Source organism: Dermochelys coriacea, chromosome 1, assembly GCF_009764565.3.
Source record: "Dermochelys coriacea isolate rDerCor1 chromosome 1, rDerCor1.pri.v4, whole genome shotgun sequence".
Classification (NCBI taxonomy): Eukaryota; Metazoa; Chordata; order Testudines; family Dermochelyidae; genus Dermochelys; species Dermochelys coriacea.
In genome coordinates, this window is record NC_050068.2 from 342,403,703 (window position 1) to 342,426,476 (window position 22,774).

Consider the following 22,774-nt stretch of genomic DNA (forward strand, 5'->3'; position numbering starts at 1 on the left):
TTAATATGCAGAAAATACTAGCGAAGTATTTCTTCATTAGTCCTAAATACTCCTCAAACAGTCCGGGGATAGAGTTTAAGAGCAGCCTAAATAACAAAATAACAGCAATGATAATGGCATGGCAATCTATTTACCGATGGTGGCTCCCTGAATCTGAACATCAGCCTTATAATTACTGGGGAGCTAAAGAGAGTTAGGGTTCCCTATGCGTCTATCCCTAGCTCCTGCCGGACAGCACAGACGACTCAGCTCAGCCCGGGTTGTTCCTTCCCCATCCTTGTCCAACTGAGCACGGTGTAGTTGACATAATTCCTCCCACCCCAGCAGGGGCTTTAATTGACAGCTCGGTTCTAACAGGGACCCATTGTTGGAGCAATTAGCAAAAAAACAATAGGGGTTGCGGCGGAGGGGGGGGTTAATTCGATTTGAAGGTGAGGGACGTGGCACTGAGATCATGCAGGGCGGGCTGTAGATCTTTTCAAGCTGAGAGAGCGAGAAGGGGCCAGAAATCACAGCTGCTTGGGGCAGGCAGGAATTGGAGAGGTGAGGGAAGGAGGCCGTTTTTTGGAGGATGAGGGTGGGAAGAAGGGCTCCCTGGCTGGAAAAGGTCCGTCACACACAAAACAGCCAAACAGTGATCACAACCCCTACACTCCCCTCGAGAAGGTTTCTCTAGTACCCCACATGCTTCCCAACCAACCGGGGATGCCCACCCCAAAGCCACCCGGGGGTCTCTGAAGGTTGCCGGACCGCTGCAACGGGAATGTAGCTAGCTGAACAAAGCCAGGCCAGTCCCTGTACCCGTGTGAACGGCTTGGCTGAGAGGGGGAGTGGGATCCAGTCGCTAACATCTGGGGAGCCACTTTCCCGAAAAGTCTCTCTCCCTGTCGCAGCCTCTGTGGCGTGGGTTCGGTCGGTGCCCATCATTATTACCAGCACCTGGTCCGAATTTCTACGTCTCCTTGGGACGGGGAAAGGAAGAAGCAGCCCCCCCGCCCAGCCCCTTTAGACTACAGTTGACTGAAAGCGGATTAAATTACGTGTGCCGGGTTGGGATTTTTACAGGGGACGAGAGGAGTACAGGTAAAGCTGTCTAAACAGCCTGGGGCTACCGATCGGAGGGTTATGCAAAGGACACGGCCCAGGGCAGAGCTCCGAAGACTTTTTGCCGTGTAAAACAGCTTGTGCTCCGTCAAGGGGGATGGGGGGGGAAGGGAAAAGGGGGGAGCGGGGAGCCCCATATTCCAGCCTCCGCCGGGGGTGGGGAAGTATAAACAGCCTAATGTCAATTCGGCGTTGTCACCCCCTAGGATGAAGACAACGAAAGCCACAACCGCTTAACGCCAAACAAATCGACCCCCTAAAGCCCGGTGTGTGAGAACGAGATGGATGGGGACGAGGCCGGATTTGCAGAACTGTTCTGAGTTTAAACAAAGAACAAGAAAGGCGAAAGCTCCCCCCTCCCCACACGCCACCCCCATCCCCTCTTGCAATGAATCAGCCAGAAATGATTTGTTCTCCCCAACCCCTTTATCTGTGAAAAGGGAACCACAAGCAGGAAGCGCTGCTCGGTTAGGATTTTTCTTTGGTATTATTTTTTTTATTTTATTTTTAAAGCAAGCCTGCCCTAATGGACACGGAGGTGCTGCCTCGCGCCCTTGGCTCTGAAAGGAGCCCGATGGGGTTTTTTCGAATAATTTCACCTCTCTCCCTCTTTTGCAAATCAGGAGGAAACACAAAGGCGCAGACACGCACCAGACTGAAAGAGAGAAAAGATCAACGACTGATTACCCCGTTTCCAGTGATCTTTCCCCTTCCCCCTCTTACCCTAATCCCCCCCCCAAAAAAAACCCATCAGACGAATTGTAGCTAGAGAGGTGGGTGGGTGGAGAGGGGGGAAACCCCTCATCTGCCCTAAGCAAACAAATTCCAAGAATGAAAACTGGGGGAGAGGTTGGGCCTTTTCTTGCGGGGGGAAACCCTCCCTTCCCCTTTGAAGCTGTGGAGAAGGGCTACTGCCCCGGGACACAAGGTCCGAGAAAGGATCAAAACCGGCTCCGCGAGTCCCAGAGGCGCCCTCTCTGCCCCTTGCACATTCCCTGCACGGCAGAGACAGAGAGAGAGGAGCTCGGGGAAAGAAGAGGTGTCCTATCCTGTCAGGGTTATTGGTACCCCCAGCTCCTCTCTAGGACGAGTGATGACACCCACATAGACACCCACATTGTTGTCCATGCAGGTCAGTTTCAAGCTCCGACCTAGTAAGTTCCACTTCCGTTTTTTCTTCAGCATCAGACACATGCACACAAAAAATATTATAATAATATTAGATAACAACCCGCCTCCCCCCATCTTTCAAACGTAGCTGCTTCGAGATTTAACTCGAATCAGCCCGTATTTTGGAAAGATGTCCGGAGAGAGAGAAAAAAAGCCGAAGGTACAGCAAGATAATTCACTGCCACTGAGGAAAGGTCCCACACAGTCTTACGGCAAATAAAGCAAAAAGAAAAGGAGGACTTGGGGCACCTTAGAGACTAACAAATTTATCTGAGCACAAGCTTTCGTGAGCTACAGCCCACTTCGATCGTCTCTCTTCGAATCATCACTTGGACGTAGAAAAAAAAAATCTATTCCCCCCCCAACCTCATCCGATTGATCTTAATGCCGAGAGTTGAAGAAGTTAATTTATAAACCAGTCCTGCTTAACCCCCCCCCCCCAATTTTTGCTCTGGTGCCGTTGTTGGGCTACATTGGCCTTGAAAGGAGTGAACGCTCACCTCTAGTTTTCCACCAAATGCATCCGATGAAGTGAGCTGTAGCTCACGAAAGCTTATGCTCTAATAAATTTGTTAGTCTCTAAGGTGCCACTAGTACTCCTTTTCTTTTCACCTCTAGATAGGAATTCCTCGCTTCTTTTTAAGCAGCCAAATATTCTCTGCCCCCTCCACCCTAAAGGAAGTGGACGTGGGTAAGGGTGCATTTATCGCCTTTCCATCCTTCATCGCTTAGGACAATTTTGATCGGCAGATTCAAAGGCGAATTTAAACGAATCTTGAGGGCAGCTGGTAAACCAGCTGGTTTTTAATCCCAATCGACACTTTTATTTACCCGGGGAGTCGCACAAAATGGCTTCGAATGAAACTATAACCAGGTTTAAAGCCTTTGGAAAAAAAATACCTTTGTCAGCCTCGCGTCTGGCCAGAGGCCCGTAACAAAGTAAAACACAATGAAAATACACCGAGGGAAGACGCCAGGGCGCGGGGGGGGGGGGGGGATACGAATGGATTAACAGCAAAATTTCCTTGTGGGGGGTGAAAACATTTCTCTTTTCCTTTTACTGAGCAGAGCGTTTTGAATAACAATGGAAGTGACCTTCTTTTAAGGAATGTCTCATTCTCGCTACTGGAAGGGAATCAAGATCTGTGTGTATCCCCTAAACTAAATGATGCATTTCCTAAAATAAATTCCTCTGTCCCTTCATGCATATATATTCTGTACCCTGGGTGTGTATTTTGGTGTGACATACAAAAAACTGCAGACACCGCACGACACACGATGCATACACATCATACACTTCTCCAGAAATATACACATCGATGCATACACACAGCGAAGGGGTTCATATTTTTTTTTCATGAAAACAGAAGCTGAAATCTGGTCTAATTTTCCCTTTGCTCAATGTAACCTCGCTGCAGATGGATCGTTTTATTTCCCCGATCTCACGAAGGTAGATCGAGTCAGGGGAATCTAAGGAAAACGAGACTTTTACACCAGCTGTTTTGTCGTGTGATATTCCATCGCTTTCCCTGTTCGGTGGGACGCTGGATCTAAAAGGGATTGTCAGACTGAAGACACATTATCTGCCCTCACAGTAGGGCTTTTCCTCTCTAAAATCTCCCAGACAGAAACGGGAGTTTGCCAGATAAATCCAGTTTTCGAGGCCGGTCATTGCTGCGAAGTGATCTCTGGCTGGGGGCTAAACAGCGACTCTCCTAAGCTCTCTTCGGGCCTTTTAGGGGCTCTTGAGAACATTTGATTTGAATTGGATCGATTCTGTCCCCTTACCACACAACTTAACACACAGACTGAAACACGAAGACACAGTCTGCAAGCATGTACACGCTAACACAACACACAGCCCACCTATTGAACTACACACTAACGCGCAAGGTAACACAGACTGGGAACCGAAAACCCCATGGGAACCGAAAGACACACAAGCTCACACACTACACAGATGACAACACACACTAACCACAAACGCATACAACACAGAGAGGGAAATATACACTAGCAATGCCCAGGCTCGCACAACACATGGATGGAAACAAACTTAAAATACTAAGTAACGCAGTGAAACACATTAACACAAATCCTAACTAACAACACGCACACAAAGGCATAAACCTCGAAATACACAAACTTCACATTCTCTCGGACACACACAAATACAGGTCTACAACTTGAAATACACACACACACCCCACACCAAATGACACGAGCCTTACATAAAAGACCTAGGCTACCTAGCTTTACAACTGCCGCCCATAAATAATGAAGAAAACAAGTATATCCAATGAGTATTAATTATCCGGTTACAGTAAAACCCATCACCTAATGCTCCCGCTCCTATTTATGGACAAATGAAGGTAAGAGGAGCTGACATTTTTGAATGAGCTCAATTACAGCTAATGCTCATTTCTTAACACTCAAATACATTTCCAAGGCACCCAATTACTAGTTTAAATACCCTACATGATCTAGCGGATGGCAAGTTTGGGGAGGGAGAGAGGGAGGAGGGATCCAGACACGCCATAGGATGTAGTGAAATCATCATTCTCCATTATACAGGTACCAGTCCCTTCAAAAAACTTGTCTTAAAACAGCCGGACACGTCCAGCTAGACCATCTCCCGTTCTTTAGAAACCAGATTACAGAGACAGCCGACTCTAAATGGATCAACGCTGCACTCAGAATACAGCCAAGGAGATTGCTGAGTGACTGTAGAAGTGTGATCTGATGCAGTCTGGTAGAAAACAGTGTAGGATTGTATGTATAGGCACATGCAGATGTGTGACAGAGATAGGTTATATGTCTCTGTTTCTGATACACGTATATGTAGGTGCACCTGTATTGCTACCTAATATATGCAAGTGTGTGAGAGAGAAAGAGAGAGAGATTAGATATAAAAAGAATAATCTATATTTAGGGGAGAGCGTGTATACACCGATTCGCTCATTAATTAATTACATTCTATCAGTCTATCACACATATCTGTCTAATATCATTACCCACACAATTATAATACACAATACAGTAGACACACGCCTAAACGCTTCTTCTCTCATCCCCTCCGTCTACACATGCAGATGTGCGATGCCATCTGTGAAAGCAGCCCCTGTCCCCGGCTACCCAGCACCTATAGGCAAAGCAGTTGTTGTCAACCTCTTCCAATGCTTCCCCCCCCCTCACGCCCCACCCTTCCGCCCCGCAGCTCTAGCTCTCAGAGGTAACAAGCTCTCGGGCAAGTTGGGTCTGCCCCCAAGGTCACTGAGGAAAATCCAAATAGCTCCAGCGACTGAAGACAAATATGAGTGGGGTCGTGTTACATTTCAGCCAGCGTCCGCTGCCCCTTTGAGCCGAGATCCCTTCTAATTCTCTCCACGTGGAGAAGGGAAAGAGTGAGAGTGGGAGGGAGGAGGGGGGAGAATCTCAATATTCACTGACCTGGGCAGCTGCTTCTTATTTTGTCCCGATCTGCTGAAGATCTAAAGGCAGCAATGACAGACAGACTCGACTGCTCCGGCCGCTGCTGCCGATGGCATCTCTCGAGCTTCCAGCGAGAAGTAAAACGTGGGTGATCCACATCCTCTGAACACCCACCCAAATCTCTGACCTCCTCCTCTCCTGCTCTTGACTGTCTAGAAGATCAGAGCTCTTCCGGGTTGGAAAAGGGCAGAGAAAGAGTGAGAGAAATATGATGGGCATACCATTACACACCCAGCCTGCGAATCACATGGGACGGGGGGGGGGAGAGGTAGGTACTGGGGCTGGAAATCGATTGGAACGGGATGTAACCCGTGCCAGGCACGATTGTCGTTGCCTGCAAAGGTGTTTTGTTTTGTTTTGTTAAGGACACAGTCGTATAAATACTACCGGGGTTCGTTCCATTGAGATCAAAAGCTTTCGAGGAAAAGCGGTAACACCGCGTTGATTCCTGTTGTTGTTTGTTTGTTTTTGTTTTTTGTGAGGCACTGTAGCGCATGAGTCAACCATCTGGAGAGCAAATAAACGCGCACAGATCTGGAGAGAAAACTCTTCTGTCGCAGAGAACTAGAGAGAAAACACAAATCCTCTAACACGCTCAGACATGGAGATCTGCCGAGAAAACACACCCACCCACCCACCCACACACACACACACACACACACCCCTCTGTGGAGACAACTCCCACCCAGACACAAAGACAAAACACACACTTTCACGCAAAATCACAAACACACAACTCTGCAGAGAAAACTCTCACTCACACGATGGCGGATTTTTAATTAGACCTGGATTCCACCGGCACCTTCCCGTGAAGACTGTTCACAGCGGGAAAGAGACTTGCTCAGGTTCTTGCTCCCGGGAGGTGAGATCCACCAGCTGTTGTCAAAAATCCGGTGGTGACCTTCCTAAAACGCAACAGGACCGGATTCAACCCGGTCCCCCGCAGAGAAAGGCTGACAATTTCTGAGTCGGGCCCTGCACCCCGGAAATAAACTGCGTACGCTTGAAAAGATGCAAAAATCACCTATTTTCCCTTCCCCGGACTGATACAGTCAAATGCTGTCGCAGGAGATTTTTAAACACCGTGTGTGTGTGTGTGTGTGTGTTGTTAAATACACCTCTGTTCTTGTGCCAGTTAGTTTGCACAAGACCAAAACCAAAACGAAATTAAAAAGCTCTTGATCTGAATGCAGCTATGAAAGGGGGACGCGGGGAAAGCGCCTTTTGCGTGAATCATACCTAGGAAAACACCCCACTTCTAAGCTGGTGGCTGCATTTCAAACGTAACCGTGGGCTCTCCGTGCCCAGAGAGCAATAAGTAGCTATTGCAGAGGGGCAGCCTGGCTGTGAAATCTTCCTTCCCTGATGCAGTTGTTGGACAGCAATACCCCACGGCAAGAGCCCACTTCCATGCCCTCCTAGTTCGGGTAGATAAGGAACGTGCTAATGTTAACCCTAAACCTTCGGACAGTCAGGAACCAGCACGTGTCTGTTTCAATCAGGCGCTTCCCGAAAGATCAGGGGTAGAATCGTTTCTATTTCGCCGAACTGGGGGGGGGGGGGAGATCATTTACACCTTGTTAGTCCGTGCACAGCTTTGGTGATAGGAAAACAAACGGCGGGTCTGCCCGGGCGATCCAGCTGTAACGCTTTCGATCACGTAGCTGGGGCGTAGTTTAAATCGAGACTGAAGTGAGCGTCCAAATCGGATTGAGAACGGAGACCACCGGGTCATTATCCTGGGGCACGTTTTATGGCGCTACCGTCCAAACCTCACGTTGGGGAGCGGGGGGGGGGGGGGAAGAGGGAATACACCAAACTAAAATCAAGCCACCGATTTCTGCTCCCTGATGCGACTGATCTGGCAGGGCAGCGGCATAGGGGACCGAAGGGAAGGTTCATTCTCCCTTCAGAGTATTTGTACAGCAGAGAGCGAAACCCCTGCCCGAGATGCTTTTCTTTTGTTGGTGGAAAGAGCTCTATTCATTGATGAAAAGCCTCGGGCATGTCCAGAAAGACAGAATGCCGGACTGACACGTTTCCTAAGGAATCACTTGCAAATGTTGCCCCTAAAACGGAAGCCCAGGGCAGCTAGATTGTATTTTTTGCCATGATGTATATTTCACCCTTAGTACCAGAGAATAGAAGGGGGGGGGGGACCCTCCACTGGAGTTTAGATGTCATCTCTTCTTTCTATACTTCACTAAATGACCCGGTGCCTACAAGGGAGAGGCGGTGCCCTGTAGAGTCCGCAGCGATCACACCATGCTGTGGCAGGGCCCCTGGTGCATATAGCCCGTGGCAATCTGTTCATTGATTTCAACGGGCTTTGGATCAAGCCTTGTGGCCACCGGACAGAAAATGCACCTTCCCTGCCCTGCGGTTGGGCTCATCAGCCAAGCGAAGGGTGCCCGGCCTGCAAGCCAGCAGCGGGGAGTCAGAGAAGGGGGTTTGGTTTGGTTTGGTTTGACCCCAGCTGAAACTACGCTCAATAAATCAGCGAGTAAATTGATCGGGGGAGGGGGGGAATCCACTCCTAGTTCTGGGTTATTTTTTTCTGCTGACGCTGGCAATTTGCGATCTCCCTTTCTAAAGTGACTCTTTGTAAGGTGACGAGTAACATGATCGCTCCCCCAATTCTATCTTTAGCGAACGCATTCACTTAAGGCGATAAATTAAAGATAATTAGGACGGCAGAGGGGACTTGCTTTTCAATTAAATACAAATAAAAACAGGCAAGCGATGCCGCTGACAGTTTTAATTCGGATCCCGTCGAAACGGATGGAGAGCAGGTAGAGTTAATACAGACAAACATGGGCTCGCTATTCAAGATAGTGTTAAAACCACAGGGCGCGCGAGTTTAAAAAAGCTTGTATTAAGCCCATAGGAAGAGCCTAGGCTAAATTAGGGAATAATAATAAAGAGCGAAGTGGGAATAAAACCTTAAAATAATTGTTTCCTCCATTATTAACCAATAGAATTATTTGCTGCGGTATATTTGGGTTATATTGTGGTTGGTTAAATGGTTGTAAGTTCAACCATTAACGCTGGTGCCTACAGAAGCTCATCCCAAACTAAGTTGTCTGCTTGGAAATATGTAGGCGCAATAATCATGACGCTGCAGTGTTGTGGGTCTATTCAGGATTGCAGATATTATGGAGGGGGGGGATATTGAGCTTCAGTGGATCTAGCTGCCTCCAACTTCCCCTGGTCAAGTGAGCAACCTGCGGAATTGCGAAAGACAATTCAGATACCTTCTCTTTTGTTTCAATATTCAGCCTGTATCAAGCCCTTTTCTGCAGCAGGGACTGGCAGCTGGGCGCGCGCGCGCGCGCACACACACACACACACACACACACACACACACAGAGGGATTAACCCCACACCGTTAAATTCGTTTCCAGAGATGATGACTGGCGCTTCAAAGGTTAAACATCACTAATGAGGTTTTAAATGGCACCCAGGGTTTATCATAAATATCTCAGCCCTCGATGTCTGCAGTTTCCATCCCAAAATACAGTAGAGCTATATTCAGATAGCAAAGGGTTTTTAAAAATACGACTTGTATTTTCAAAATAAGCCAGCCTTCAGTGATTCTAAATTTGCAGCGCGTGTGAAAAAAACACACAAAGACACGTCTGACATACAGGTGTAGATACACGTTTTATATTTGTAGCCATCGAAATCAAGGACCTAAATAAACAAAATCTATCCAGGACCCAGCAAAACAAAGATTTGCAGGCGGTTCCTCCATAAATATCATCTACCTGGTGTGGTTATCGATAGCCGCACCGCCCTAAGGAATGGGGTAATTAGAAAAGAGCAGGAATGTTTTATTCTCTATCATTCAAGCTCTTTCTCCTGCTCTTTTTTAAAATGGATCTTCCTCGCTCGCCCCGCCCCAAAAAATCAATAACAACCCCACTGAAAGAAATACCCTCCTCTGATATATATATTTTTTTAAAAAAATCATTAGAATCTTTATTTTTCAAGCTAAATAGCTTCATCTAATGTTTCCAAGCCAGCCGCTTCGGCTTTGATGCTGTGCTTTGTGCGGGCTAACTGCATTCCCTTTAAAACGATTTCCAGTCGCTCTAGCTTTGTACATTCATATGATCGACCTAATGACATGGTGGGGTGGGTGGCGGAGAGGGGAAAGCTTTGGAACTGAAAATTCAAAGTTCATTCCCTCCACCCCGAATCAAGGATTTGGGAAGTAAAGTCAGAACTAGAGTCCAACAAATAATCCCGATTGCAAATTCCTATCAATTATAGACGTGATGGAAAAGAAAAAAAAAAGATCGAAAATATATACAGCACGTGGAAGTGCAGAATTTTAATTAAATCTTACTGCGGCTAGAACAACACAGAAGTGATTTTTCATTCGGCGCTCGCCTCTTGCTTGTGTTTTATAGCGTTTTCTTGCCTCTGACTTTATTTTAAAATATTAGACGAGGTGCAGAATTATAAATGACTCTTTCCTTATCTGTGCTGCTCACATATCCAGGATCAGAGGAGCTGATTAAGAAAGAAGTCAGAGGCACCGTTGGATTCATAATGATTCGGAATAATGAATCCTTATCTCTGCTTTCCAGATTATCAGCCTTTCAGCTCCCAATGTTTTGTAACATGGGATAATTTATTGCATCTAATACATCACAATGAATCTGATGGCAGAAAGCGATGGGCAATGTTGTGAAAAGGGGGCTTTTTTTTTTATCCTGGGGGCAGTGCAACTGCCTTTTTTAACAGTTTTTAATTGGGAAAATATAAGGTAGATCTGATAAAGAAGAAGAAGGAGAAGGTTGTACGCTGCGCTTTAATTAGTGTGTCAATTTCAGGCTGAAATTAACAAAATCGACCTCAAACTAGGGCTTCCTTATTTTCTCATAAGCAGCGAGATCCTAATTTTACAGGATTTATTTTTTATGAAAAAAGGAGACAATTAATCATAGACATTGAATAAAGCACGGAGCCAAGTTAAGATAAAAAGTAATTTTCATCTCTTTTTTTAAGAAGGAGCCGCCAATAATATTAAATTCTCTCTCCGCCCCCCCTTCTCACGCACATAAGAAAAAAAAATCGATTAGACATTTCTGTTATCAATCGCCTTGCTTGTTAAAAAAAAAAGTAAGGGGAAAAAAAGCATTTATCATAAAGTGGAGAAACACCTCCGGTTGCTTTGTGCGCAAATGAACATTTAATTGTGTTTGTTTCTCTTTGCAGAAATTAAGGGGTGGGGGTGGGGGTTGTGGTTCACCTGAAATTATTTCTCTGTGTGTGTGTGTGTGTGTGTGTGTGTGTGTGTGTGTGTGTGTGTGTGTTTCAGAAGAGGGCAGGATCTGATGACATTTTGCTGCAGCTGGATGTGTTCATTTTAATCCTGTAAAGAACTCGCCATTCAAATATGTGTCTCTTACCCTCCATATTGATACGATGGGATGCAGATACGGTTTTCTGCACTCTGCAACGACTCACCTTCTTGTGCCAGGGGCTGGGGAGCACAATGCAATAAGAACTCATAAGAAAAGGGCATCTCGATTTAATTTGGCTTTGCTCTAGCGAAGGAACGATCCAAACTACTCTCAATGGGGCACCTAGATAACGTTGCTCTGCTAGACTTGACGTTAGATGATAATTTGACCTTAATTGGTTGGAGTAGATCAGAGAAAATGGTGTCTAAGAATCTACCCTCGTTCATGGCCCATTTAATATGAGGTGGGTGTTTCTCGGTATTTGGAAAACAGCTACTTTGGTGCTCAGTCTCCTGCGGCTAGGTCGAAGTTTACCTGAGTTGCTCTGACCCATTCAGTGTCTAAACATTACCCAGGTGGGATACGGTCCTTTTTCCAGGGAAACGCTTCTAAAATGGGGTGGAATGATCACTCCCTTCCCCTTCCCATCCCATCTCTTAAGGGAAATGGTCGTATGTCTTTGCTGGGTTTAGATGCGCAGGGTTCCGCTCTTTACACCGGGTCACAGCGAATATACATCTGCGAAAGCCATAATCATAGTTTTGTATCTGGTGTTGTTTTCCTAGCTACCTTCAAACGGGAATCTCTGTTTCGCTGCTATTTCTGTACAGGGCATTTCGTGCAATGTCTGTCAAGGGATTTCAAGTCTCAGTTATATCAATAATTTCCCAGCCCCCAATGTGCAGATGATTTGATAGGAATATATATATATATATGTATCTAGAAACCGGTTCTGAAACAGAATAGTGGAGTTTATTGGACCACGTCCCATACCCAGATGAACATTCAATTTCCCAGCATTATCTCCGCACTTAAACTCGCTTTCCCCGCCGCTGTGCCAAGAATAATTTGCATAATATTTGCAGCTGTAATTAGCTGATGAACATCTTCCAGCCTTCCCCTTTGTTTTCTCTGCATTTGGTCTTCCATTGATGCCATTTTTGATCTTGAATATTACAGTATCCCGATAGAGTATTTTACATCTGATCGGCAGCGCATGAAAGTCTCACAAACGGGGGCGGGCGGGGGGGGGGGACGGGACTGAAGACAAGATGGGGCGTCGGGGGGCGCAGCTTTTAACTAATCGCAGTTTCAAAAGGTGACTTGAGAAGCAGGGATCTATAGTTGCGGCGCAAAGGAGATAAACGTCAAATAACACGGGGCTCGATCAGGTTAAAAAATGCAGGTATTTGTGCATCAGATACAAGAACGGCAGCTGGCGATGGCTACAAATCTACTCTCGCTCCTCAGGTTTCAGAGTAGCAGCCGTGTTAGTCTGTATTCGCAAAAAGAAAAGGAGTACTTGTGACACCTTAGAGACTAACAAATTTATTAGAGCATAAGCTTTCGTGAGCTACAGCTCACTCGCTCCTCAGTTTCCCTTTCCCTGCAAAGGCAGCCCTGGGAGAGCCCGGGAGTGGAGGCATCGCCCGGTCCCATCAGCGGATTTGGGGGAGGGAAGGGAACATACAACAAGTCTATTTCGCCCTTATTTGGGTCACTCCCCCCCACTCCTCCCATTGGATCTGGTTGCTGGGGCGAGAGGTCCTAGCGGCCTCTGAAAGTTTGGGAGCAGCTGATTTTACCTGGGTGGGGGGCACACCCCTTGATCAAGCTGCCCCCTGAGGGCAGATCGCGAGGGCGCCCCGAATCCCCCAAACAAACGGGGGGTGCTGTGGCGAGGGCCAGGCCGGAGGAGGGCCGGGCAGAAGCCTGGGGAAGGCCCTTGGAGAGGTGCCTGCTCCGTGGGGCGGGAGGCCAGGGGGTCCTCGGGCCGGGGATGTGATTAGCTGGAAGGGTTATTAAACCGCTTCGTGAATGAGTGACTGTGGAAGGGGCCGGGAGCCGGGCCGGGGGGAGCGGAGACTCGGTTTCCCTGCCGGGCTCGGGAACAAATAGCCAAACATTTAACGTTTACACCCTGCCTGGCGACGAGCTGGCGCTCCGCGGGTAAAAGGTCCGGCGAGCCTTTGGAGAGGCCAAGTTTCTCGCTCTCGGGTTCTCCGGATCTCGCTCCCCCTTTCCCGGGGCTTCGGTTTCAGGCTGGGCTCGCCCGGCGGCCGCCTTCCCGCGGCGGGCTCCGGTCGGGGCGGCGGGGATCGAGTGGCAGAAGGGCTCGATGCGATTTGGTTAACCCGGGCGCGGGGCTGGTGGCTTTAAACGCGGGTGGGACCCAGCCAGGCGGAGCGGGAGGGAGCAAAGGGCTGGATGGAGGGGGAACTAAAGCGGGGAGACCCCAGGACCAGGGGGAGACATGGGGCAGCTTAACCCAGGCCTGGCTCAGGCCGGCCTCACCTGGCCTCTGAGCCGGTTGAAAAGGCAAGGGAGATGGGAAGGCTCCCCAAGGGCCCCTGCACCCAGGGCCAAGGGCTGGGACTGATGGCTGTAGACAGTGGGTGTGTGTGCATGTGATGGGTGTGTGTGGGGGGGGGCGCCCTTTGCGTCTGCACGTTAGGGAGGGATGGGTGTCGATGGCGCAGGGTGGGTGCGGTGTGTTATTTAGGTGTGCACACATGTGGTGGTGGGGGTGCTCTGTGGGTGTGCATAGGCGTGGTGTGTTATATAGGTCTGCATAAGTGTGAGGGGTGTTATAGAGGGGTGGGTAGAGTGGTTTGTGTGATAGGGTGTGTTATATAGGGGGTGTTATTAAGATGCATGTGTGCATATGTGTGGGGGTATTATATAGGGGACTCTGTGTGGTGTGTGTATGTGGTGTGGTATATAGGTGTGTGTATATGTGTAGTGTGTTATACAGGTGCATGTGTGTTATATAGGTGTGCATATGGGTGGTGGGTGGGTGTTCTTTAGGGGCTGTGCAGTGTGTGTATGTGTGGTGTGTTCTATAGGGATGTGTGTGGTGTGGTATTTAGGGGTGTGTATATGTGTAGTGTGTGTTATGCAGGTACATGTGTGTTATATAGGTGTGGGGGGGTGTTCTATAGGGATGTGTGTGTGCTATAAAGGCTGAGCATGTCATAGGTGGGTGCACTATACAGGAGTGAACATTACATAACTGTGTGAGTTATATAATGCACTATACAGGAGTGTGCATTACATAACTGTGTGTGTTATATAGGGGTGTGCAGGAGTTATAAAGGCCTGTATGTGTTATACAGGAGTTTGTGAGTTATATGGGGTATGTGTGCTATACAGGAGTATGTATTGTGTGTGTGTGAAAGAGGTCTATGTATCGACTGAGGATGTGTGTGTGTGTGTGTGTGTAAGGAGCATGTTTGTGTAGGTATAGTGTGTAATGTGTGTCAGTAGGATGTGTGTATGTGGAAGAAGGCTATGTATAGCTTTATAGTGTGTGTGTGTGTAGGGAAGGTGTGTTGTGTGAGTGAGGCTTTCAGGTGGGGGAGAAGGATCGGGAGAGATGCCCAGGTATATTGTACAAGGGTGTTCGGTTGTGAGTGTGTGTGAGAATGAGGGGTATGTGTAGGGGCAAGGCATGGGAGAGAGGCTACTGTCTGTACGAGTGTGTGAGAGAGAGGTGTGGATGGTGGGCAGGGGTTCCAGTGATGGAGTATGAATCTGTGTGTGCAAACAGGTGGAAACTGCTGGGATGGGGGGGGATGGGTCTGTATTGGGAGTGTGCACAGGGGTCAGTGGAGGTTGTGAGTAGGCTGGGATGTGTGCAGCCTGTGAGCTGTGTGTACAGGAGACGAGTCTAGAGTGTGCGTTGTGCAGTGGGATGTGCGCATAGGGGTTGAGTGTAGCCGGGAGCTCTGTTAGCGTTTATGTTTTGAATTGGTACTTCGGAGATGTGAACTTTCTGTTCACCCACATGGTGAGTGTCTAATCCTCCAAACTCAAAGCAGGCTTGAACCACACTCTCCCCATATGTAGAGGCCTGGCTGGGTTTCATTTTTATCACAAGGATCACTGGATTTTTAAAATGTATTTCATTTAAAAGAAAGTTTCCTATTATTGAGCTGGTCAAGGAACAGCATTCAAACTTCTCTGCTCAGATTCCTCACTCCTCCTTCCAAAGAAATGCTTTATACCACTCACTTTCTTCTTCCAACGTTAGGAGAAAAATGCATATGGATCCCTGGTAATGTAAACCTTAGAAAGGATCCAGGAAAGGACTCACCCTAAGAAAGTGAATGGACACAGAGAGCCTTGTAAGTTCTGGATAGCTTTCCAATATCTCAATCTAAATATTGTTAAAAAAGTTTTTAATGGCCAGGCCCCAAACTTTTGTGTTTCAGGAACTAGAATTAGAAAAGTGAGCCAAGATCTGTCAAGTTTCAGAGTAGCAGCCGTGTTAGTCTGTATGCGCAAAAAGAAAAGGAGTACTTGTGGCACCTTAGAGACTCTAAGGTGCCACAAGTACTCCTTTTCTTTTTAAGATCTGTCAAAAATCACCAAGGTTATCCAAGAGATGTCATGCCATTGAAATGGTCCAATTCTGCGTGTATAAGTTGGTATAGGGGATCAATTCCTTATATTGACCTCCTATGGGTGCTGCACTTAAATGACTTCATTTCATATATGCTACTGGACTCTCAAAAGGGAATTAACGTGTTTGTGCTGTAATGAGCACTTGACGATTCCCCAGATAAAGCACAATCAGGGGAGTTTACACATTAGGTGCAGCAGAAATGAGAACGTGAATGGAGAGGAAAAGGAGAGACAGCATGTGTGTGTCAGTTAGGAGATTTAAGGAATAAACACACTGAATCATTTCTGATTGTTTTCATTTGCACAATGTTTTTCTGATAATGAGTACAATGCTTCTCTCTAGTGTGTGTGTATGTGTATTTGTGCATTTATATGCCTGTGCATATATACAGGCCTGCAAAAGTGTGTGCATTTATATGTATGGGATGAGAGTAAGATGTGAGGTTTGTGTATACGGTGTGAAGTTGTGAGGTATGTGGGTACTCTGTGTGTGAATTAATAAACTGGTGTGTGTGGGTGTGGGTGTGAACATATAGGTGTGTATGCACATTTCCGTTTTTCAATCTATAGCTACGTATATATTACGTAGATTATTTTCATGTGCGTGTCTATATATATATCTCCACTAAGGTTGTGTTTCCGGAGAAATTCTCAAATAGAGCAGTGTAATTTCTCCGCTGCTTTTGATTGACATGCTGTCCCTGGGATCATGTGTTAATCCCTTCTTCACTCAAGCCTTTTCATAACTCATTTCTCTCTGCTAGATGGAGACTCTGATGGTTACCGAGGCAACGATGATAGCACTAAGCCATTTCCCTCTCTGCAAGGAGACCATTATTCCGCATGCATAGGCCATTTGCAACAAAGGTCGCCACAAAGTCATCCACAACCCAGCACACGTTTATTAAACTTTTATTCTTTTTTTCCCTCCCCCCTAACAGAGAAACTCATTGGCACGCGTACATTTTGTGGGGGGAGGGAGGGGTAAATCATTGTAATATAGCTAATAATAACTGTAGCAGATATTATTGTACCAAAACTGCAATATCATACAAATCAGGAGCTTCGAGTTCCTGCTCCAGAAAGATCATGTTTAGATGGGTAGGTTTTGCATCAATGATTTCTATTTGTCTTTTGTTCTCCTCTCAAATAGCAACTTTTATAGCTGTTGGCGAAAACACACACACACACACACACACCTGGGAGAGCTAGGATGTGAATGTTTAATATAAAAACCACATGGAGATTCAAACCTCTGTTGATCTGTTTGTTAAATATCTTCCTCTCTATATACTGTGTATCTATTAAAGAAAGAGCTCGCTCTATCTGTCTATCGCTCTTTCTACAATCATCTTTCCTGCAACATGTTTTTCTTTTCATTAAATACAAATTCCACCTTGGGCCCATACCTGTGCTTCCTGGAGTGGGATATAAATAGCTGGGGATGATTCTTCTCTCAATATTACTAATTGCATAACAGTGTTAAAGTCTACCCTGCTTATAATAGAACAGCATGTTAATATAAAGAAAAGGAGGACTTGTGGCACCTTAGAGACTAACAAATTTATTAGAGCATAAGCTTTCGTGAGCTACAGCTCACTTCATCGAAATGCATCCGATGAAGTGAGCTGTAGCTCACGAAAGCTTATGCTCTAATAAATTTGTTAGTCTCTAAGGTGCCACAAGTACTCCTTTTCTTTTTGCGAATACAGACTAACACGGCTGCTACTCTGAAACATGTTAATATAGTACCTGAAAGAGGCCAACTGGAAGCTGATGCACTTCACTTTTGTCCAGCAAGGCATTCAGATATTTCCATTTTATATAGGATGTCAAACTATTCTCTTCCATCACTTGCTAGTTCTTTGCGGCCTTTCAGTTCAACTTAGAGAGACGCTATTTAGCTCTTATATAGCCCTTTCACTCTGTCGATCTCAAAGCACTTAATAAAGGCAAATATCAGAGGGGTAGCCGTGTTAGTCTGTATCCATAAAAACAACGAGGAGTCCGGTGGCAATTTTCCCTCCCTTGATGATACCACCTCATCAATTATTGGGAATGGACCACATCCACCCTGATTGAATTGGCCTTGTCATCACTGGTTCTCCACTTGTAAGGTAACTCCCTTCTCTTTATGTGCCAGTATATTTATGTCTGTAGCTGTAATTTTCACTCCATGCATCTGAAGAAGTGGGTTTTTTACCCACAAAAGCTTATGCCCAAATAAATCTGTTAGTTTTAAGGTGCCACAGGACTCCTCATTGTTGTTTTTTAAATAAAGGCAAGTTAAAATTATTAGTCCTATTTCCCAGATGGGGAAACAGAGGGACGGAGAGTTACCAAAGCAGTAGGGCTGGGAAAAGACCCTAGATCTTCTGAGTCTCAAGCTAGCTGCCCTAGCCACTTGCCCAGGCGGCCAACAGGAAGGGATGCTATTGAAACCCCTAGTTTGGAAGTGGTGGTTTTATGTACACATATAATGTCATCATTTTTATGTTTTTCTTCCAAGAAAATCTTGTCCCTAATCTCAAATTCAACAAATAGAAGGAGCAAGTTGTAATATAGTCCATAGCGTATCATTCAGGCAAATTTTTCTATAGTTCAAAAAGTTGGTGGCTTTGTTCAGACAAGTTGGTGACAGTTTTCTGCCTACTCATATTGGTTTGCTGAACATACTTCTGCATCCCTATGCACCTGATGTGATGTCTTCACCTCTGTCTCCTTTATCTCACTGGATATTCATCAAGGTTTCTCAACAGAGGCCAACATCAAAAATGTCAGGCTGATTTCTCTAACCACTAGCCATCAGCTTTACATATCAGTGACTGTGAGGGCTCAGATGGCAGGTGCACACCACCTCTCTCTGGCTCTGTTTTAAGATTATAATAAAGTTAGACCTGCAAAGATTTTATCGATCTCATGACTTTTTCCCCCCAGAACAAAAAGCTCTTTACTGGCTTTAGTAGTTTTCTGTGTAGCGCCATCCTTGAAACAATCCACTAACACTTTTAGTGGCTTAGGAAGACAACATGGTCATTCCACTAGCTACCTTGAAATGAGCCACCTGTTCAAAGGCAGGACGTAAGTGCGAGGATGTACAATTGCAGAGAGTCCTCAGACATCATGCACTGAATAGGAAGAACACGCACCCCATTGGCACTCCCCGCTGAATTCCTAAGATAACTCCTCTTCTTTCTGTCCAGATGGCCACAATACCAGTCTAGGACCTTCTCCTCTCTCATTCTGATTCCTGCAGCTTCCTCCCACAAGGCCCCACTCCCATTCAGCTTCATACACAACACAGCGGCTAAGGCCATCTGCCTGGCTCATCACTTTGACCACACCACTCCCCTATTCTAATTCCTCCGCCAGCTGCCCTGGTTTCACAAGCCAGAAGGAATGACCAGATTATCTAATCTGACCTCCTGTCTAGCACAGACCACCAACACTCCCTCAGCTCCCCTAAACCCAGATGAGACCAAAGCATTACAGCCCACAAAGGTCTAAGCTATTGTTTGCTGCAGGCAGTGAATAGGCAGGACCGAGGTGCACAAGTGTCTGAGGGCCCCTCAACGACAAGGAAATTGGTTATGGGAGATATACCCAGCGGATCCCAGTAAGTGGCCCACACCCCATCCTGCAGAGGAAGGCAAAACTCCCCCAAGGTCACGAGGTGTCAGCACATCCAGACTGAGATTTTTGTCGTCACCCACAGCCCTGCACAGTTTGGGCCCACTTGCCTTGTCCCGCCTACTCTCCAGCAATGACACTCCCATGGGCCTGTTCGTCAGCTTCTCATACAAACAGCTCTGCACTTTCTTCTATGGCACCCCGTGTGGTTAGATCACGTTCCCTGGGCCGCTGTGAATGGTCACTATCCTCTCCTCCCAGTCTCTGCTGGGCTTCCTATGAGAAAGCGGCCAATTAATGGTGGCTTGAAGGGCCGGTGGGATTAGTTAATTTGTCTATTTATAATGATCAGAAAGGCAAAGGTATACAGGTACATTCTTACAAGTGTGTGCCTTTGGTTGTAGCCACCTCCCCTGACTCTTCATATATCATTAGGTATCTTTGACACTGATACCGAAGCATGTGGGACCACTCACGTATTACAACTTGCTGATCCAAGGCCTGCATGTCATCAGAGAGGTGGGCCCTATTCCCATGGATTTTTTCATGGTCTTTGGTGAGAGTCAAATCTGGCCTGTAACATCACATTCTATTGGGAGCAGCTCCCAGGAAGACACCCATATAGTTTGGAAAGCAGTTTTTAGGTTACCCAGCACACACACTGAACCAAAATCCTAAACCCAAATGACTTGAGGATCATGATCATCAGGAGCTGTCTGCTTCCAACTGGTTTGGTTTGTAAATAGAATGAAATAATAAAACAAAAAGGTTAACTCATAATGCCTCTTACTTACATGCCAACCACGAAACCCAACCCCATTTCTTTTCCTTCTTCTTGTTTTGAGTTTGCTTTTGACTTTTTAACAGCAAAGTCTGCTTTTCCTGCTGTCACCATAGGCCCTGACTCAGCAAAGCACTAAACCAAAGTGCTTAACTTTAAGCATGCGCTTCCGTCCCATTCACTGCACGGTAAGTAAGTGCTTAAAGTACTTTCCTGAAGCCAGGCCTTTCAGAGGAAAGTCACTTCAAGAGTGAGGCGAGACAGGTTTTCAACAGGCAATATATTTATTTGTAAAGGAAAGTCTGTTTTGCAAGATCTAAATCGTGCCTTGGCGTAAAGAAATCCTGGAGACAAACAGACGCTTGGGTTAAACCTTAAGAGTTGCTGCGTACCTGAAGAATTTCCATCCCACTAAGGCTAATTTAGGATCCTCAATGTGGAAGCGGGGTGGGGGGGGGAGAGGAAGCCTGTTATTTTAAACTGTGGAGGCCACGCTGGGGAAATTGTGCCGCTTCTCTGGCTAGTAAAAATGGTCTGAAAATGATGGCTCTGCACAGAACAGTGGGGAAAATGCAGCCGTTCCCTGGAGGGTCTTGCTGCAGCCCCACAGCGACGTCTCCGGGCTTGAAAACAAAATCTGGCGCCTGACTCCCTCTCCCTCCGGCTTGATTGCCCAGTAGGGCCATGTCAGGCACGCAGAGATCCAGGCTCCAAAGGGGGAAGGGTGGGGGAAGTTCCTCCTAAGATCTTGAGCCATTAAAAAGAGAAAGTTTCCTGGCGGTGGAGCATGGTAACCGGGTAGCCTAGAGCAAGGTAGGCCTTGAGACACTGAGAGCTGGAAATAAAGGTAACATGAGCAGGGGGAGAGGGGGAGACAAAGAATGAAAGTTGCCCCTTCTAAGTCAAGGGGAGGAGACTGTGCTTGGGGAGAAATCCAAGGCGGCAAGAATCTTGCAGCTATAGGGAAGACAGGGAAGGTGTGTGTGGAGGGGAGGGAGTGTAAAATCCAGGCCCTATGAAAGTCAATAGCAAAATTCACATTGACCTCCCTGGGGCTGGTATTTCACTTTGGGTGTCAACTCTGCCGTACCATGGCTGCACGATGACTTGAGATTTCCAGGTGTGGGGGGGTCTACTCCTTAGTAAGAGTCATCATGTGCCAGTTCGGTCCTCGCCTCGTAACACTCATGCATTACTCTGTCCCAGGGCTCAGAACAAGCCTGCACTCCAGTACGCTTACTTGGGCTACTAGTTCAAAGCTGGGAAAATTTTCTCAGTTTGGGTTTTTATTAACAAGTACCCATCATTCTTTACACTATTTATTATGATTAAAACAGGATCTTCTAGCTCCAAACACCAATAGCTGAGGCCCATAAAATGCAATGATATCATTCGTGAAATAAGCTAGGGAAGCTCCTGGGGGTTTGGAGAGAATATATGGCAGGTATCTACAAACCCCTTGCACTAATTGATGGGTTCTCTATATATCATCCTAGATAAAGGGCTCTTGTGCAGTAAATGCCGATGTTTAGAACATCCTGATAGTGTTTTGTTAACAAGAAGATAACGGAAGAGCAAGATATGTTTGTTTAGCTGCCTATAGATAAACCCAATAGCGTCTTTGTTAAGTTTTCATGACTGATGGCAAGCACTAAATGCGATAAATAATACCCCAGATCCTGATTGGTGCTACTGTAATACAAATAATAAATAACAGTGTCGAGTCAGAGAACTGACCTTTTAGTACATGGGACTGGGGGGGAGAGAGTTTTTGATTCCTTGTATTGAAGGATAGTGATTTTATATATAACAACCCAAAGTTTCTACACCCATACTGATCTTATAAAGATTTTACATACGTACACATTTTATATGTAATATACATACTGCATTTCAAATATACTATACATATGGCATATTTATCCATTTACAGCCTAAGACTTTAATAATCCAATTGTTACTGGTGTGTGTTTGTCTGTGTGTGTGTGTGTGTGGGGGGGGAAACCTGTCACAAATATTTGTCTGATTTTTATAAATGACTCTCTGCTAATACACCAGGAAAAGTAATGTAAAGCTTTAAACTAGAGAAAGTGTCTCCCCAAACACATAGAAGCAAGGAAGAAGATCGGTTACCTCCTTGCAGGCAGACAAGTCTAAACATTAATGTTTCCCCCTAAAGGGAGAAAGCTGAGTCAATGAATAGCTGAAACTCCCTTCTCTGATTTTCTTTAACTAGGGTGCTTATTATTTCTCAAACCACAATTTGCTAAGTGCCAGGTTGTATGGGACCTGTTACCCAATGAGTGTTATTATTTAAAGGGTCAAATTGTTCCCTGACTCATTTCCAGTACAAGGCTGGGGAGTTGCAGGTTTTTCTGACTGTGTTTGTTTTACCTTCAAACACTTCCACCATCTCCTTTCTACAGGGTAAATAAGCAGCTGTTCTCTGACTCGATTGCGACTAAACAGGGAGGGGAAAAAAGAGCTGATTGCAAGCGACCAGCAGGGGGAGGCATGCCCAGAAAAGACCTGTCCTGAGCCCCCAAAGTTGCAAACACAGCAAGCTTCCGAAGTCAGGCTATGAAGCAGCAAAACTCCTTCCATGTGTTGCAGGGGGCTGTAATTATGACATCCACGACAAGGGGATCTTTTACAACAAATCAGTCATTTGCACTTATGTATTTATTTTAGATCTGTTGAATGAGTGGAAGGGGAA

General features: G+C 46.2%; 1 protein-coding gene across 7 annotated transcripts in view; it reads right to left on the minus strand.

Annotated features, from left to right (window-relative positions):
• Positions 1-6,380, minus strand: part of GATA3 (GATA binding protein 3) — a 34,016-nt gene extending 27,636 nt beyond the window's left edge. For 2 of the 7 annotated variants that reach the window (XM_043498884.1, XM_043498874.1), the window contains exon 1: positions 5,725-5,916. The gene's annotated coding sequence lies outside the window, so the exon portion shown is untranslated. Of the gene's footprint in view, positions 1-1,703; positions 1,716-5,724 lie in introns of those variants that run through there. The other 5 variants (XM_038375354.2, XM_043498934.1, XM_038375369.2 and 2 more) reach the window with 5 other exon arrangements.
• Positions 6,381-22,774: the final 16,394 nt, after the last annotated feature.